Source organism: Pristis pectinata, chromosome X (assembly GCF_009764475.1).
Source record: "Pristis pectinata isolate sPriPec2 chromosome X, sPriPec2.1.pri, whole genome shotgun sequence".
In the NCBI taxonomy this organism is placed as follows: domain Eukaryota; kingdom Metazoa; phylum Chordata; class Chondrichthyes; order Rhinopristiformes; family Pristidae; genus Pristis; species Pristis pectinata.
Genome location: NC_067450.1, coordinates 6651003 through 6668663, shown reverse-complemented (window position 1 = coordinate 6668663; position 17661 = coordinate 6651003). Strand labels below are relative to the sequence as shown.

The window sequence follows — 17661 nt, the reverse complement described above, 5'->3', positions numbered from 1 at the left end:
CACAGAAGGAGGCCGTTCGACCTATCTGGTCTATGCTAGATCCCCTGGGAAGAATCTAACAATATATTTAAGACATGGTCAGGTAGATTTTTGTATAGTAGGAGAATTAAGGGTTATGGGGAAAAGGCAGGTAGGTGGATCCGAGTCCACGGCCAGATCAGCCATGATCTTATTGAATGGTGGAGCAGGCTCAACGGACCAAATGGCCGACTCCTGCTCCTGTTTCTTGTGTTCTTATATTCTTATCCCACTCTCCTTCTCTTTATTTCTCTGCAGCCCTGCAACTTATTATCTCTCACACATTTCCATCAACTGCCTTTTGATTTCTTTTTTTGCTACTAGCCCACCCTAGGGGCAATTTACAGCGGCCAATTAACCTACCAACCTACTCACCTTTGTGGGAGGAAACCGGAGCACCCAGGGGGAAACCCATGCGGTCACAGGCAGAACGTGCAAACTCCACACACAGACAGCACCCGAGGTCGGGATTGAACCTGGGTTTCTTCAGTAGTGAGGCAGTGGCATTAACCACAGCACCACTGACCATGAAATACAGCAGCACCCAAGTGCAAATCTTTTTCTATCTATAACCTAACTTCCAACCTCTTCAAATAAACCTCAGATGATTTTTTTAAATAACAGACTGCAAATAAAATAATTAAAATTGGGAACCAATCTTAGCAATTACTTAATATTCATAAGGTAATTTGCCCCAAAGCTACCATCAACTAGTCTGCAGCATGAAGAATTACCACAGCAAGTGACCTTTATCTGTCTTCCTGATGAACACTTTGTGACAAATAATGTGTACGTGGCCAAATTCTCAAAGGTTTTGGGAAATCAGAAGATCAAGAATCCCAAAGGGATTGACTTCAAAAGAACTTTGCCTTGATGGAACTTTGATGGAAATGTGTGAGAGATACAAGGTTAATGGCAGGACTCTTAGTAGTGTGGAGGAACAGAGGGATCTTGGGGTCCACGTCCATCGATCCCTCAAGGCTGCCACGCAGGTCGATAGGGTTGTTAAGGAGGCGTATGGAGTGTTGGCCTTCATTAGTCGGGGTACTGAGTTCAAGAGCTGCGAGGTGATTTTGCAGCTCTATAGAACTCTGGTCAGACCACACTTGGGAGTATTGTGTTCAGTTCTGCTCGCCTCATTATAGAAGGGATGTGGAAGCTTTAGAGAGGGTGCAGAGGAGATTTACTAGGATGTTGCCTGGATTGGAGAGCATGTCTTATGAGGATAGGTTGAGCGAGCTAGGGCTTTTCTCTTTGGAGAGAAGGAGGATGAGAGGTGACTTGATGAAGGTGTACAAGATGATAAGAGGCATAGATTGAGTGGACAGTCAGAGACTTTTTCCCAGGGCAACAATGGCTAACACGAGGGGACATAATTTTAAGGTGATTGGAAGAAGGTATAAGGGGGATGTCCGGGGTAAGTTTTTTACACAGAGAGTGGTGGGTGCATGGAACGCACTGCCGACAGAGGTTGTGGGGGCAGATACATTAGGGACATTTAAGAGACTCTTAGATAGACACATGAATGATAGAGAAATGGGGGGCTATGTGGGAGGGAAAGGTTGGATAGATCTTAGAGCAGGATAAAATGTTGGCACAACATTGTGGGCTGAAGGGCCTGTACTGTGCTGTAGTGTTCTATGTTCTATGTTCTAAAACTGCATCAGGAGTAGACTGCACAAACGACCACTTCTGGGTGAATTGCATCAATCGCAAAATTGGACCGGGCACCTCCATGTGTGATGCACTTCGCCCACTGTCCTTTCCCCAGTAACTGGTGTACAACTAATGACATCATTACTCATGTAACTCCCACTTCTCTCCACACTCTGTAAAACTGAGCTCATAGCTCTACGCTTATGACCAGTGTGGAACAGTTCAATGCAATGGGAGCACATTGTGCCACCTTGTTACGATTATTGTTACTTAAAGGGACACTCTGCTGACTTTGGGGGTCCTGTCTAGGCAAACTCAGACCTCACTGAAGGCTGCTCAGACACCTCCCAAAGTCCAGAGTGTATTCCAACTAACAGTGAGATGCTTTCGCCAGCATTTAGATGAGATAGAGAGCCTGGTGACATGATGTCATGACAACAACCTTTCCCTCAATGTCAGCAAAACAAAAGTGGCTGGTCATTGACTTCAGGAAGGGGGGCGGTGCACATGCCCCTGTCTACATCAACGGTGCTGAGGTCGAAAGGGTTGAGAGCTTCAAGTTCCTAGGAGTGAACATCATCAATAGCCTGTCCTGGTCCAACCACGTAGACACCACAGTCAAGAAAGCTCACCAGCGCCACTACTTCCTCAAGAGGCTAAAGAAATTTGGCATGTCCCCTTTGATCCTCCCTAATTTTTATCGATGCACCATAGAAAGCATCCTATCCAGATGCATCACAGTTTGGTATGGGAACTGCTCTGCCCAAGACTGCAAGAAACTGCTGAGAGTTGTGGACACAGCTCAGCACATCACAGAAACCAGCCTCCCCTCCATGGACTCTGTCTATACTTCTAGCTGTCTCGGTAAAGCAGCCAGCATAATCAAAGAGCCCACCCACCCCGGACATTCTCTCTTCTCCCCCCTCCCATTGGGCAGAAGGTACAAAAGCCTGAAAGCACGTACCACCAGGCTCAAGGACAGCTTCTATCCCACTGTTATAAGACTGTTGAACGGTTCTCTAGTACGATGAGCTGGACTCTTGACCTCACAATGTACCTCGTTATGACCTTGCACCTTATTGTCTGCCTGCACTGCACTTTCTCTGTAACTGTAACACTATATTCTGCGTCCTGTTATTGTTTTCCCTTGTACTACCTCAATGCACTGTGTAATGAATTGATCTGTATGAACAGTATGCAAGACAAGTTTTTCACTGTACCTCGGTACATGTGACAATAATAAACCAATTTACCAATTTAGATGCAGAGATACTCATTCCATAGCCACCTCAGTGGCCACACCGCTGGTAGCACTCCATCACTGCAGGCATCGTCACGGCTGTGACTGGTCACCCAGGAGGGGTCAGGGGCCTTGGGATGGGAGACACAGACCTGCCCATCTCCACAGACACTACATCCTACCTTTGGGAAGACCTTCAGCCACACTCTCAGGCCTGGACTGTGCCCTCTCTGGAGGTCAAGGCCTGGAGCTCACCTTCCTCACCACAGGATCTTTCCAGCAGATCTCTGCCCAGTCTCCCAATCTGTTGCTCACCACTGCACCAGAGTGGTCATCCAGGTATTTCAGTGAGAGCAGGTGGCATCTCGGGCTGGGGTTTCTCAGCATTGTAGGCTTCCCAGGAGAGCCAGCAGCAGTTGAGGATCATGAGAAGAATGTTTCACGGAAGCACACGAGGCTTGTTCATCCTGAGCGAGTCCGCACTGCTGGACATCTTTGGCACCAGCACTGCCCAGTTCATCACAGACTCATCACATCTTCACAGTGCATTACATCAGGAAGGATTCTACCTCTTCCGTTATTGTCGCTTTAGCATTTCTTTTTGCACTACTATACTTTGCACCATTCTGCTGTTTTCCCACTCATTGCTGTATTTATTTGTTGTATTTATTTCTACCATGTACACTGTTTACTCCATGAGCTTCACGTAAGCAAGGAATTTCATTGCACCCTGGTGTATATGACAATGAACAAATCCGATTCTGATGTTTGCAATAAACACTATGATGTTTTTACTGACCAAAAATAGGTTCAATCCCATTCCCAGACACTCATTCCTTAAGTAGATAATTCAACTTGAATGGTCTGTTCCCCATGAAATTAAAAGTTTTGATTTTTAACGTTATTTAGAACTTGTGAGTTAACACTTACAGTTCGCAAGATTTGAAGTAACGTTCCAGGAATTTTTCCATAATGGAGGTATTGGATTTGAACCAGGCATGTTAATTAGGTTTTTATTGTGGAGGGTGTGTTGCATGGAAGGCGTGGTATTCAAGGCAACTTTCACCTGTGTGTGTGGAGTGTTTAAAGAAAGTCTGTCTCAACCCCCTCACCCATACCACTGCCAGCTTCTCTGGAACAAAAAATTGGTCAACCAAAACAAAGGAGGAATGAAAATGCTCTGAAAAGCAATAAAAAAGCTCCTGCGCTCATTAAGCAAGGGTGTCACAGGGCAGTGCACTTGAAATGTGATCGGTTTCTGGCTCCTGATGCTCCTGCCAAGTGACAGGTATTAATTTCGCACTACTTGCAGTTTGGGAATTAAAAGCTGAAATTTGCAATGTGCAGGAGCTGCCTTTGTTGGTAATAATCATAAACGAGAAGGCAAGGTGATGATGATTAGGTTTCAAATTGAAATCTGTTAGTGGAGTTCTGCTCATATGGCCATGCAGCCAAGTCATTGTGTGGTAATCTGGGAAACCGTACACCATGCTAATACAGCTACGCAAGATGACTGTTCTGTAGCAGGGATTCTGGATGAGCTGACCCTTCATTATTAAGAATGCGAAACGGCTGACACATTCTTTCACGCAGTGGGATGTGAGCCAACGTGCAATTTAATTGCTTGACCTGTCAATATCATGAGTTCAAAGCCCAGAGCTGCTCAGCACTCACAGGTAGTTGTCTTATGGAGATGGAGCAAGAAGCAGTTGCTTTGGGCAAGGTCTGCAGATGGGACAGAGGACACTTTGCGGCACATTGAAAGGGTAAAATCCAAGCCAAAACCTTGGATGGAACTCTTTACAGAGCCAGAATATCAGGTGAGTTTCAGGGGCTCGTGGTTCTCAGCTGGCGTTCTGAATGGTACTGTTTAATGCAGGGAAATTCTGACTGAAACTGAGAAATTGACATTGGAGGAGATGGAAACCCCAGCAGCAGCAGCAAGGGACTCCATTTCTGGGTAGCAGCAACTTGTACAGCACACTCAGTACATAAAAATAGGAAGCAATCATGTGGGGTAGAAGCAAGCACACAGGTATTGGATTGTATCAAGAAATCAAAACATATTCTATGGGAATTAGAATGGGACAGCCATATCTTTGGTAGACATAAGTATCAAGAGATATGGAGTTAGGATGCAGATCAGTCATGGTATGTGAATGGTGGAGCTGGATTAAAGAGCTGAATAGCTTGTAACTAATGGAGGGAAAGACTCCACTCAGCTTCTATTGCTCCTATTAATTTTCCATATCAGAAATCTGCTCAAACGATTTAACATTTCTCCAGCTCCAGGAGTTAATCTTCAAAAAAAAAGACTCGGCACTGCACCTTCTCCCCTAGGTCACTGAATAAGACAAATGATAATTATGCGAGTTTCTTTACAGATGACCTGCAGTGCCCAGGTAATCCAGTGTATCTGGCCACAAACCCAGAAAAGTCTCATCTCACTCTCCATGTTATTCATCCCTAACTCCAAGTAATCTTCCTGTCTTCGCAGCAGTTCAGGTCCATCATATTCCACACACCACTGAATGAAGCCGATATAACCTCCAGGCCCACTCCAGGCAATTGTTTGCCTGCTTCTCTCATAACGTTACCAAAATTGAACCTTGCTGATGGGTTCATCACTTTTAAAGATGTATTTACTTGGAATAACTTATTTTGCAGTGATTGATTTAAGAAGAAACGTTGGGAGGAAGTGGTCTCCTGTTGAGGCAAGTCAAACAAAATAATAAACAAATGGCAAGGTTTAATTGAACTGCCTCAAAAAATTTGTTTCACATTTAGAGTTACCAACTCTGATTCCACGTACTCTTTAACCTCAACACAATCAGTCAAACATAATTTTTTGATGAATTGCATTTTCCACTATGAGACATCTTCCACCTGATAGGATAGGAAAATAGCTTGAAGCTGCTCATTGACCGATGCCTGAAATATCAGGGTACCTGCAGAGATGAGTGCATGATATGATGGCATTATCATCTTCTCAACAAGGTTACATTCAGAGTGCCATTAGTATTGTTGTTCTCCTCTTTGTGAATGTAATGTACCAGCAAAGAAAACAACAATAACATGTAAAGAAATTAAATTGTAGTAGCAAACTGATAATGCCTACGATGGAAACAGATACAGCTTCTCTAGGTTATAATGGACATGGGTCTCTCAAACATCAAACAATTGATTTGAATTTCAAACATACAGCACAAGATTACACAGGGTGGTTCGGAGAGGAGCTGGCATGACTAACTCCATCACAGCTTCTAAGGAAACAGTCTTCAAAGGAGAAAAATATGCAAGAAAGAAATAATGCAGTAATAATTTCACCAGAGGCCAGTGCATGCTTGTGGAAATACATGAGCCAAATTTCTCCTGGAATCTTCACTGAAAGTACCTTGAAATCCACAAATTCTTGTCTTAAAGAATCAAAAGCTTATATACCCATATATTTACTATCTGATGAAAGTGGTGTTCTGATGAAACATCACTCGGCTAAAACGTTAATTCAGTTTCTCTTTCCTCAGATATTTCCTGACCTGCTGAGATTTCCAGCACTCTCTGTTTTTATTTCAGAAAAGAAGGACCTACTTGTGAGTAGTTGCAGGGGTTGGCAAGTTCACCCAGGTAGCACGCCAGTGAGGAGGTCACAGTACACCTTCTGACCCGGTGCGCCACAGATTAGCAGCTGGGGAATTTAAAATCAGTTAACTGAATGATCTGGAACTACAGCAGCAGTGACCCCTAAACTGCTGGACTACTGTAAAAAAACCTATCCGATTCACTGATGTACTTCAGAGTTATTACCCCAGCTATTTGACCTGCAGCAGTGTGGCTGACTCTCAGTTACCCTCTGAAATGGCCCAGCAAGTCACAGGTTTGTATCTAACTGCCTCGACAAAGGACAGCAGCTTCTCAGGGGCAATAAGTGTTGGCCTTGTCATCAATGTCCAGATCCTATCAATGAATTTTTAATAATTCCTGCCTTGAAAGAACTGTTCTTTCTTGCCATACAGCCAGTGTTCACGGGGCACAAATTTCCTCCAAGGTCAGAATTCACAAACCTTCCAATGACTCTTACACCTTCAGGCTTAATATTTGGTCTCCAAGATTATCCTAGCTTCCTTACGGACACAGGCTGAATTCAGTGCCTTCAATAAAGGTCCACATTTTCCTGGATCTATCCCATCAACACTTACCTGGTAGTGTGGGGGACGGGGGTGAAGGTGTTACCAACTGAAGGGCCACTCATTTGCTGCACACCTCGAGTGTAAAGTGTCAGGATGCAGCAATTCTGCTTTGCATCTCTCAGAGTGTATTTTCTGTAGATGTAACAGAACCATCTCACATGTAGTATCTGTCTGACATTTAGATAAGACTGCAGTTTAGACAGAGAAGTGAGTTTTCTCTCAACATGTTTTCAAGCTAAAGATATTTGCCCGAGTCTCAATCCATCAAAGGATTTCAGAGTTCTTACACCAATGGCTTTTCATGGCAATGAAGCAAAGGGTTGGAATTGTTCTTGCTCTGAAAAAGGGAGCAAACCTCTTGATTGGGAGACTGAACTGCATGCTAGGGAAGTAATCTTGTCAATTAGCTGTTTTATTTCACCTCATTTAACTACTTCATACTCTGTGAAAGCAACTGCTGGGTTGTGTACATTCTACATGGCACATTCATGAATAAAAAAAAATGGCCAGTTGAAACATAGCAACATTGCTCATCATTGCATCGCCCCTGCTGTATGCGATGGTGAAACACACTGGCTGGAAACGTTACAGCTTGACTAGCTGAAATTTCATGCATGTCTCTGTTGCTTTCCCATTCCCAACTCCCCTCATGCCATCTCCATTAAAACTGGAACTGGGTGGATTTGATCCAGTTATGAGATTTTTTAACACTTTAATGTTCCACCTGACCCACCCCACCCATTTTTAACAGTTTAACATCTGTTACTCTCAGTTTGAGAAGCTACTGGTGAACTGGTGTTTCTGTTTGAAAACAGTTGATACACACATTACAATCAGACAGACCATCTATAGGCTAGCCTTATGCCCAAAGCTCATCCCTTGTGTCTAGTTCCCGATTTACATGCTTCTCCTTGGTCTCCTCAGATTTGATGCCGAATATCCCAATTGAAAGGTGACTGTGGATTAAATTGGTTTGAGCTAACTTTGTGCTATGTGGTCAACAGCTCACTGGGCACATTCAATTCAAGACACTCTGTGACCAATGAGACTTCAGGAATGAAGTCAGGTATTCCAAATTACTCCATTTAGTATTATTCACAAGTACATCTGGGAACGGACAATAGCATTTCTGAGATTAGAATCAAATTAGCCAGGATCACAATGGAAGGAGCTGAATGTTGGGCACAATTTAATCTTTTGTACAGACAGAGGTTTATTTCAGAACATTTAGGTCACTAATCACACAGATTTGCTGAGCTGTTAAGGAGTATTTTTCACCATCCTACCTCCCACTCCTTTTCACCTGATGTTAAACAAATAGTTGATTTGCTCTGCCGATATTTGACTATTGTAGGGGGCTGTACTGCTAAAATCTTTGTCAACTGGCAGTCCACTAAGGAAGTCAGCAGTCAACATTAATGTTTCCCCCACCCACTTGCACTTGAAAGGCATTTCAATTCTGGTTTTGCGATTGATTTTTGGCCAAAACATACATTTGTCACTCGCTCTGATCCTGCGGCAGTTCTGTTGGGAAATATTTGCCTCAAACCAGATAAACCATTCATTGGACACCTGTCTGACTCCTAGACCTGATTTTAACACCACATTACCTGGTAAAACCTGGACAAACTTGGCTTGGGAGCAGCTGGGCAATAGTGCATGGGGACCATTTATCATGTGGACAGCAATTTATACCGTGTAATCCCACTGCCTTCTAATGTGAACCCACTCCTTTGAGCAGGCGAATGGGGCACCCACAGTGGGCTCTTTCTTTAAAGATGCAGATGACATCTCCATGATGGCAATTTTCACTGGGAGGGGCTGGTGGGATGGGTGGGGGGGGGGGGGGGTAACAGTATTGGCTTCCCTGACAGGAGAAGGCGGCCCAGGAAAGGTAACTCTAAAAGGTTTATTTCAAATGTTCTCATGACTCTGGCCATGGCCCACACAAGATCCTTACTTTGTTCTCTCCATGCCGAACTCTAGCCTCTTCCAGAAAGTGCCTCCCCCAGATACGAACACACGAAATAGGAGCAGGAAAAGGCCACCCAGCCCCTCAAACCTGCTCCGCCATTTAATATGATCATGGCTGGTCTGATTGTATCCCCGGTAACCTTCCAACCCCTGGCTTAGCACATAACTCTATGCCTCTGCCTTCTAAAGATTCTGCTTCCACCAATCTTTGAAGAATAGAGTTCTAAAGACTCACAACCCTCTGAGAAAAAAAAGTTTTGCCATATCCCTGTGTCAAATGGACAACTCTTTATCGTTAAACAATCACCCCTAGTTTTTGATTCCCCTACAAGAGGAAACTTCCTCTCCATATCCACCCTGTCAAGATGCCTCAAGATCAATCAATGGTGGGGATAAGCCTACCCAGCTCTCCAAACCCACCACCAGACCACACCTACACCACCCCCAATCCCCTCAGAGACACCCTCTGCTCTCCTCAACTGACTGAAGACAAACAGCTGGCAGATTGCTATTATCGTTGTACCTTGTGATTAACAGCCTTCATCTCCAAGTGGCCCAAGACCCCTTCTCGCCAATGGACTGCCGCACCACTCCACCGCCATTGTTTCTGCAGCCCACCCTCTCCACCTCCATCCCGAGATGATTGCCTGGCTTCCAAATGGACCCTCCACCAACAAGATGATATGCTTATCCCCACTACCAGTTGCAACCTCTCCTCCCCACACACATGAAGTCTAGCCTCCACTGCTGATTGCACAATCTTACATCCTCACCACCAAACTTTCACCCACAAAACTGTTTCAGTCAAGGCCTTCTTTCCACTCCCACAAGAATTTCTAGACATTAGTGGTTAAAACTTTACTCTGCCAATATGGCAATAGAGAACACACAAGCAAAATATAAAGCAACAAATTAGTGGTGCTGATAATTGTGATACTTATTTTATTAGAGATCTTTCTGGCGTATTTATGTATAACATGTAAATAAATCGTGTGGGTATAGCATGTAATAATAATATCATTGTGTGAATGTTGCTGGTGTGCCTCGCAGTCTGACCACAATAAACCATTGTTTTGAAGCTCCTTGGTGTCCTGTAGTTATGATTGTAGGCAGAGTTTACTAACACTCCTAGCATTGTCCAAGGTACACCCCAAAATACATTACAGATTTAATCCATGCTCTTTAAATAGGTTAATGCATCCGTTAAGCAACTAATTTTGTTTTCCCCAAAAATACACCCTATTCATAAAATATACATTGTTTTGTTATTGTTGGATATTGTTGTCAGTCGCTGCACCAGGTGATTTTTATTAATGACTTGGATGAGGGGGTAGGAGGGTGAGTTGGCAAGTTTGCAGATGACAAAAAGGTTGATGGTGTTGTGGGTAGTGTGGAGGATTGTCGAGGATTGCAGAGGGACATTGATAGGATGCAGGGCTGGGCTGAGAAGTGGCAGATGGAGTTCAATCCGGAGAAGTGTGAGGTGGTACACTTTGGCAGGACAAACTCCACGGCAGAGTACAAAGTTAATGGCAGGATTCTGGGTAGTGTGGAGGAGCAGAGAGATCTGGGGGTTCATATCCACAGATCCCTGAAAGTTGCCTCACAGGTGGATAGGGTAGTTAAGAAAGCTCATGGGGTGTTAGCTTTCATAAGACGAGGGATCAAGTTTAAGAGCCGCGAGGTAATGATGTAGCTCTACAAAACTCTAGTTAGACCACACTTAAGAGTACTGTGTCCAGTTCTGGTCGCCTCATTATAGGAAGGATGTGGAAGCGTCGGAAAGAGTGCAGACGAGATTTACCAGGATGCTGCCCGGTTTAGAGAGTATGCATTATGAGGAGAGACTAAGGGAGCGAGGGCTTTACTCTTTGGCGAGAAGGAGGATGAGAGGAGACATGATAGAGGTGTACAAAATATTAAGAGGAATAGATAGAGTGGACAGCCAGCGCCTCTTTCTCAGGGCACCAATGCTCAATACAAGAGGGCATGGCTTTAAAATAATGGGTGGGAAGTTCAAGGGAGATATCAGAGGAAGGTTTTTTACCCAGAGAGTGGTTGGGGCATGGAATGCGCTGCCTGGTGTGGTGGTGGAGGCAGGTACATTGATCAAATTCAAGAGATTACTAGATAGGCATATGGAGGAATTTAAAATAGAGGGATATGTGGTTAGATGTCTTTGGCGCGGTTTAAAGGTCGGCACAACATTGTGGGCTGAAGGGCCTGTATTGTGCTGTACTGTTCTATGTTCTATATCATTACATACAATGTTTACATGAGATAAGATAAGATATCTTTATTAGTCACATGTACATGGAAACACACAGTGAAATGCATCTTTGCGTAGAGTGTTCTGGGGACAGCCCACAAGTGTCGCCACGTTTCTGGCGCCAACATAGCATGCCCACAACTTCCTAACCCGTACGTCTTTGGAATGTGGGAGGAAACCCACACAGACACGGGGAGAACGTACAAGCTCCTTACAGACAGCGGCCAGAATTGAACCTGGGTCATTGGCGCTGTAATAGTGTTATGCTAACCACTACACTACCGTGCCTACGGTCAACATGGTATCAACTTTTCATTCCAAACATACCATTGGCGGTAAGTTTGGGAGGTTATGATATGGGTTGCAGCCCCTCAGTGCACAATGGTGGCAGGACCCTACACTGTGACCCTCTGCAGTGGCTGCACCAGGCTTCACTGCATCCCACAACACATCATCCTGGACCTTGGAAGATGCCAGCTTGCAACATTTGATCGTGGACAGCCCCATCCACTGGAAGAGCAAGTTTTGGGCCAGAGGACATCTTTCACCAAGTTTATAACCTTCCAGCAGCAGTTGGTACTTGTCTCAGTGTCCCTGGGAACAGCCCGACAGACAGAGTCCTGTGTTACAGTGTTCGGGATGAACCCTGACAACATCACTGCATCTCCTTCCAGACCTTCTTGACAAACACCCGTCCCAGAAGGAGAAGGGTGACGGTCTCATCCCCAGTGCAGCTGCCTCGGGGGCTGCGTGCCATGGTTCTGAGACTCCCGCTGTGCGTGCAGGATCTGACAGGGAGGGCCCTTCTCCCCACCAGCCCAACAAGGTCTTGGTGCTTGTTTGTAAGTTCTGGTGATGAGGCTTTCCCACAAGTGACTGTGGCTGTCTGCTTGGGGATCCATCCCAAGGATCCACTGTCTCCTTCTCCCACAGGGCCTCCAGGACATTTTGTTTTTAAATTTTTTAAATTTTATTTACAGCGTGGTAACAGGCCCTTTGGGCCCAACAAGTCCGCGCCACCCATTTTAAACCCATATTAACCTACCCGTACGTCTTTAGAAAGTGGGAGGAAACCGGAGCACCCGGAGGAAACCCACGCAGACACGGGAGAACGTACAAACTCCTCACAGACAGCGACAGGAATCGAACCCCGATCGCTGGCGCTGTAATAGCGTCGCGCTAACCGCTACGCTACCGTGCTGCCCCATTGTATGACGGACTTATAGTCAAAGGTGCTTCCCACAGAACCTTTTCTATCAGGGACAGGTAGTGCCACAAGGTCCAACTCAATGGAATATTCTGCAGCATCAAGGCCAGGCCCATCCTTTGCAACACCAGTGACAGGTGGGACATTAGCATGTGGCGACATTTGGTGTTTGCATATTCCAGCTCCCTGCACAGCTTGATGCAGCGAGACACAAAGGTGGCCATCGGGATGAGGGCTACATTGGGTACCTTTCCCCCCATTTTCCTGGAGAACTGTGCATTATAATCCATTATTGTCACCCCATTTGGCACAGGTGACAGTGAGGAATTTCTCCCACACGTTAATTGAAACACTCAAAATACACATATGTGTCTTCCACATCCTTTACTGGAGCCAAAATGTCAGCAGTTTCTTAAGTATGGTATGGCCTGATCCAGTACTCACAAATGCAGAGCAATTGCATTTTTCAATCTTAAAGAGACACAAACTCATATTTCAATGACAGAATCCCACATGGTGTTCTTTTTGGTCTAACGTTCCTGTCCTTATTAAACAGCATATGCAATGACCTGCCATGAGCTGTCACAAGACATTTGCTAAATCAACATATATTATGCATTGAGATGAGTTAACCAACTAACACTTGAGGATTTTTGTTCCGTAACATAAACCAATCTATGCTTATGCAAATTCTGGCATCATTGAACCTTTCGACTGTATTCCTATTTTGCATTCCACTGATAGATAGCCAATGCTCTTAATTTATATTCAGATTATGCTTCCATTTGCAGAGAATAAAGAGAGTGTGTCATAAAGTCATTTAAATTATGCAGTTGCTTTGCCCTGAATGTGAATTGAGGCCTCTAAAGTAAAACAGAACAAGTCATCTCCAAATCCTCATGTTGTTATAAGGTCTACAGTGATATTTTGCTTTCAATAGTTGCCAGTGCTGCTAACAGCTCCAAAAATAGGGGCAGAGATTAGTGGACAAACACTTAACGCAGTTGTTCTAAATTCCCAAATCTTAGCACCTAAGGTGATAGTTAAACTGGTTTAAACCAAATAGGATCATGCTAATTTTAAAAGGGAATAACGAATTTAACACTGAGCTAATTGGGTGTAAATTACCTCCAAGTAGGCAGAAACGTCTGCAAACCTTACCAGATATTCACAGCTCTCACCTTCACAAGGGCAACAAGGGATGGGCAGTCTTGCCAGCAACATCCACATTAGTGAATTTGAAAAAAATCTTTGTGCAGCTTCTGCAAGTGGAAGTGATACTGGGAGATTTAAAGGTAGACAGACACACAAAAATGGGGACAATGGGTTACAAAACATCACATTTAGAAAGGCATTTCAATCCATTTAAGGGGCTGAATGGGGAGAAATGTTTACAAGTATTGGCAAAAGGCATCCAGATTGCAGGCAACTGTCTCAGCAGAAATAAAACAAAACTGAAAATACTTGAATTTACAGTGTTTCACTGTTCTTATTTCAGGTTTCCAGCATCCAGAGTATTTTGCTTCTGTATAACTGTCTGAGCAGCCTATCTCAAGTGCCTGGAGACATACTCAAAGCAAAATAATTTGCAGGGCTACGGGGAAAGTGTGGGGCAGATGGGATTGCTTTACAAAGAGCCAGTCAAGACTCGATGGACCAAATGGCCTCCTTCCATGATGTGATTGCATGACTCTGTTATGCAGCAGCCAAACGCCTGTTCAACTGTAAGGAGAGTAAGTGTGTTTCAAAATCCAGGGCACCATTCCCATGGGTCAATCGTGCAACATGCTTGGAAGGAGATGAGAGAAGGGTTTAGGCCTTAGCTATTTATCACGACCATTGGTAGTGCTCGGTCTATGGTGCACGGTAGCTGTTAGCATCCTTGCAACAGATGGCATAGCCCTGCACCCAGCTCTAAGGTGGCCCAACACCTGCGAGGACAGTACTTTACAGCATCCTGCAGGTTTGTGGCACCTTGTTGCATGTGCAGCCAATCATGTTGCATTGGCCTTTGATAAACTTTGAATGCTTTCTTGCTTTGTCACTAAAAGCTCGAAATACAATCTCCAGAAAAAGGGGAGGGGGGGGGAAACATACCCAATATAGCCCTCATCCTTATGGCTGCCTTTGTGTGTGGCTGCGTAGAGCCAGAGTACAAAAAGCACCGGGAGTCACTATTTGCTGAGGTTCTACCTGTCCCTGGTTTGCGAAGGATGGGTGTGGCTTCTTTGCAATGTGCAAAATTCACCATGAGTGAGATTTATAACCACAGTGGCCTGAATAACAACAGGTGCTGTACACTAATGCTGAAGACTGAGGAACAATGTTATCTAAACTTGTATTCACCATTAGCCTGCTGCACACCACTCTACACACTCACACAGCCTGCATCTACAAACACTTTGCTGCAATCAAAAGTTGTCTTCCAATGCCCATCAGCTTTCAACTAACACTCCTCCTTATGGATGACATGGGCATGCAGAAGGTTCCTTCCAGACACCACAGGCATCCATAGGGACCACATCACAGGATGCAAGGGCTCAGCACTGAGCACATTATCTGCCCAGGCTTCACACTTGTATCCACCTCCCAAAAGAGCAATGTCTGTGCAGGCTACACTTCTACTGGCTGCCCTCACTCACATCTCATAGAGCCTCAAGTACAAGCTTGCACCCACGTGGCCACACAGTGGAAGTCACGGTCACCCTCACTCCAGACTTCCCAGCAATCAGGTCATTCCAGCCCACATCTGCTGATACATGCACCACCTGTCTCTGTGGCTCCTCTGAATTCAGGACATTGTTCCTGTGGGTGATGTGCTCCACCAGCCTCTCCATGTCCCTATCAGGAAAGCTGCAAGAATGTTCCCTGCCCTCAAGAATCACTGAAGCAGCCATGATGAAGTAAACAACACTCTCCAGTAGCTGGAAGAGTGCAGGTGCCTTTAAAGGGCTGGTTGATGAGATCTCAGCTGCTAAAAGGCGAACTCTTGATCTCCACATCTACCTCATCATGGCCCTTGCGCTTTATTTGTTTACCATTAATGCACTTTCTCTGTAACTGTAACACTATATTGTGCATTCTGTTTTCCTTTTACTACCTCCATGTACTTATGTATGGAATGATCTGTCTGGATGGCACTCAAACAAAAGCTTTTCACTGTATCTCAGTACCTGTGACAAGAATAAACCTATTCCAATGTCCAAATGCCAGCAGCTGCCAGAAATTTGACCAATGATGCACAGTACTCCTGAAACAATGTGGTGCTACAAGGAAACCCAACGGCCCTGCATTTCAACTAAAATGCTTGCAAACTTTGCAATCCTTTAAGAGCTATTTGCGGCAGTGTTAGGAGCCATACAACAACATTTTCACGCCCGAGAGCTGTGTAGGAAATTTCATCTCAATGAATGACAGAACAGGCTCAAATGGTCTCTCCTGTTCAAATGAAAGGAGGCAGCCCCTGAGAATTTGCCACTAAGATTTTGCAGTGGAGGTTGGGAGAGTAAGTATCTGTATTCATGGCATCACCTGGCAACCACGGATGGTCATTATACACGGGCATCAAGATCACTCAAGCACAGCTGTTGGAAAACAGCATGCAGAAAGAAATGATATTTCCCTTTGGCCCAATTTGTAAAGGCCACCCAACACCAAAATTCCATTTGATGTTTAATGACCACTTCGAAACAAGAGCTAATTGGCAAGGAATTTACAAACAGGTCCCTCGAGTTAAACCATTGCTGATCATTAGGTGCAGACTGCAGGTGGAGCAGAAATGGACCAGTTCCTTCAAGATACACAACTACCTACATACCAGCAGACACTCCAGCTAACAGGAGGGGCTGAACGTGACTTACGTATACCTCCTCAACTCTGCACACACAGCAGACCTCTCCATATTCTATGATAATCACTTACCAGTTACTCGAAAACATATTAAAACAGTTAAAACATGACCCTTAAGTACCTTCAGCCTCAGGTCTGGTACCTCCTCCTGAAGACTCAAAAAACATCTTTTAACCTTTGAAGTCACATATATCTTAAGTATCCAATTGGCTGTCATAAAATAAGTAATCATCCATTTTAGAATATTCCATGTGATTTTTCTTCCCTTGTCCCTTAATGGAATTTCAAATAGCCTAGTTTCCACAGTCAGCAATTACAGTCTCTAAATCATCTCCAAATGCCTTAAAAAGAGATTTCAGCAACATTTCAAATGGACAAAGAAAAGCAATTGGAGAGATAGCTGAACAGTTCTGCGACTAAAGGACACCAGAAAATATTTCAGAGGAGAATGGAAAAAAAATCTTACAATCTGAGCAGTTGCCTCAAGATACTTTAAAACTGTTTTCATTTCTAAAAGCTGTAAGGTTTCTCATGAAGCCTTGAAACAATGCAACAAATCATTAGAACATGAACAAAAAGACAAAAAGGAAAAGCTCTGTGTAGAAATATAACCCACAATCAAATGTACTGCAAACTATTAGCAATAAATCATGATTTTTTTCATAAGTTTCACCATTCTATAAAGACAAGAGAGACATGGCGTTAGACCAAGATGTAGAACTGGATCAGGACACATCAATGTGATTTAGTTCCTACTTTGAAATCCTTAAATTTGCATAATTTTTATTTGCTGTTGTTTACTGATAATGAGGAAGATTTCCGGTTAACTGGCACAGATTCAATGGGCCAAATAGCCTCCTTCTAAGGTATGAAGAAATATGAAATATGAAGTTTCTTTGCTGTCCTGGCTGAGGGGCCAAGACGGAACATAAAGTTGAGGAGCGACAGTGCAGTCCCTGGTGGGTAGGTGTAAGTACAACATGATATGTTTACATACACAGTTCCTAATATAAATACTGTTAGAATATATCAGGTAAAAAAGTTGGCACAAAGTGTGACAAAAGCATGGCAGCAAGATTCTGCAGGCAAGAAGTGCACACAAACATAATTAATAAATTATATTACAGGCTATGCTTAACATCCAAAACAAAAGAAACAAATTTTATCTTCTTAATGGACAAATCTCAAGCTCAGCAAATGTTCCTTTTCTAAATCACACTAGCCTCACATTTTAATCCCAAAACAAAGATACAACACCGTA

General features: G+C 44.1%; 1 protein-coding gene and 1 long non-coding RNA gene across 2 annotated transcripts in view; both read right to left on the bottom strand.

Moving 5' to 3' along the window:
* Window positions 1–13747, bottom strand: part of LOC127566964 (uncharacterized) — a 168209-nt gene extending 154462 nt beyond the window's left edge. The window contains exon 1 of the long non-coding RNA XR_007955809.1: window positions 13733–13747. This is a non-coding gene — a long non-coding RNA (uncharacterized LOC127566964). The remainder of the gene's footprint in view (window positions 1–13732) is intronic.
* The window catches only part of asic1b (acid-sensing (proton-gated) ion channel 1b), a 641514-nt gene that overhangs the window by 615056 nt on the left and 8797 nt on the right, over window positions 1–17661 (bottom strand). The gene's annotated exons all lie outside the window — the stretch shown is intronic.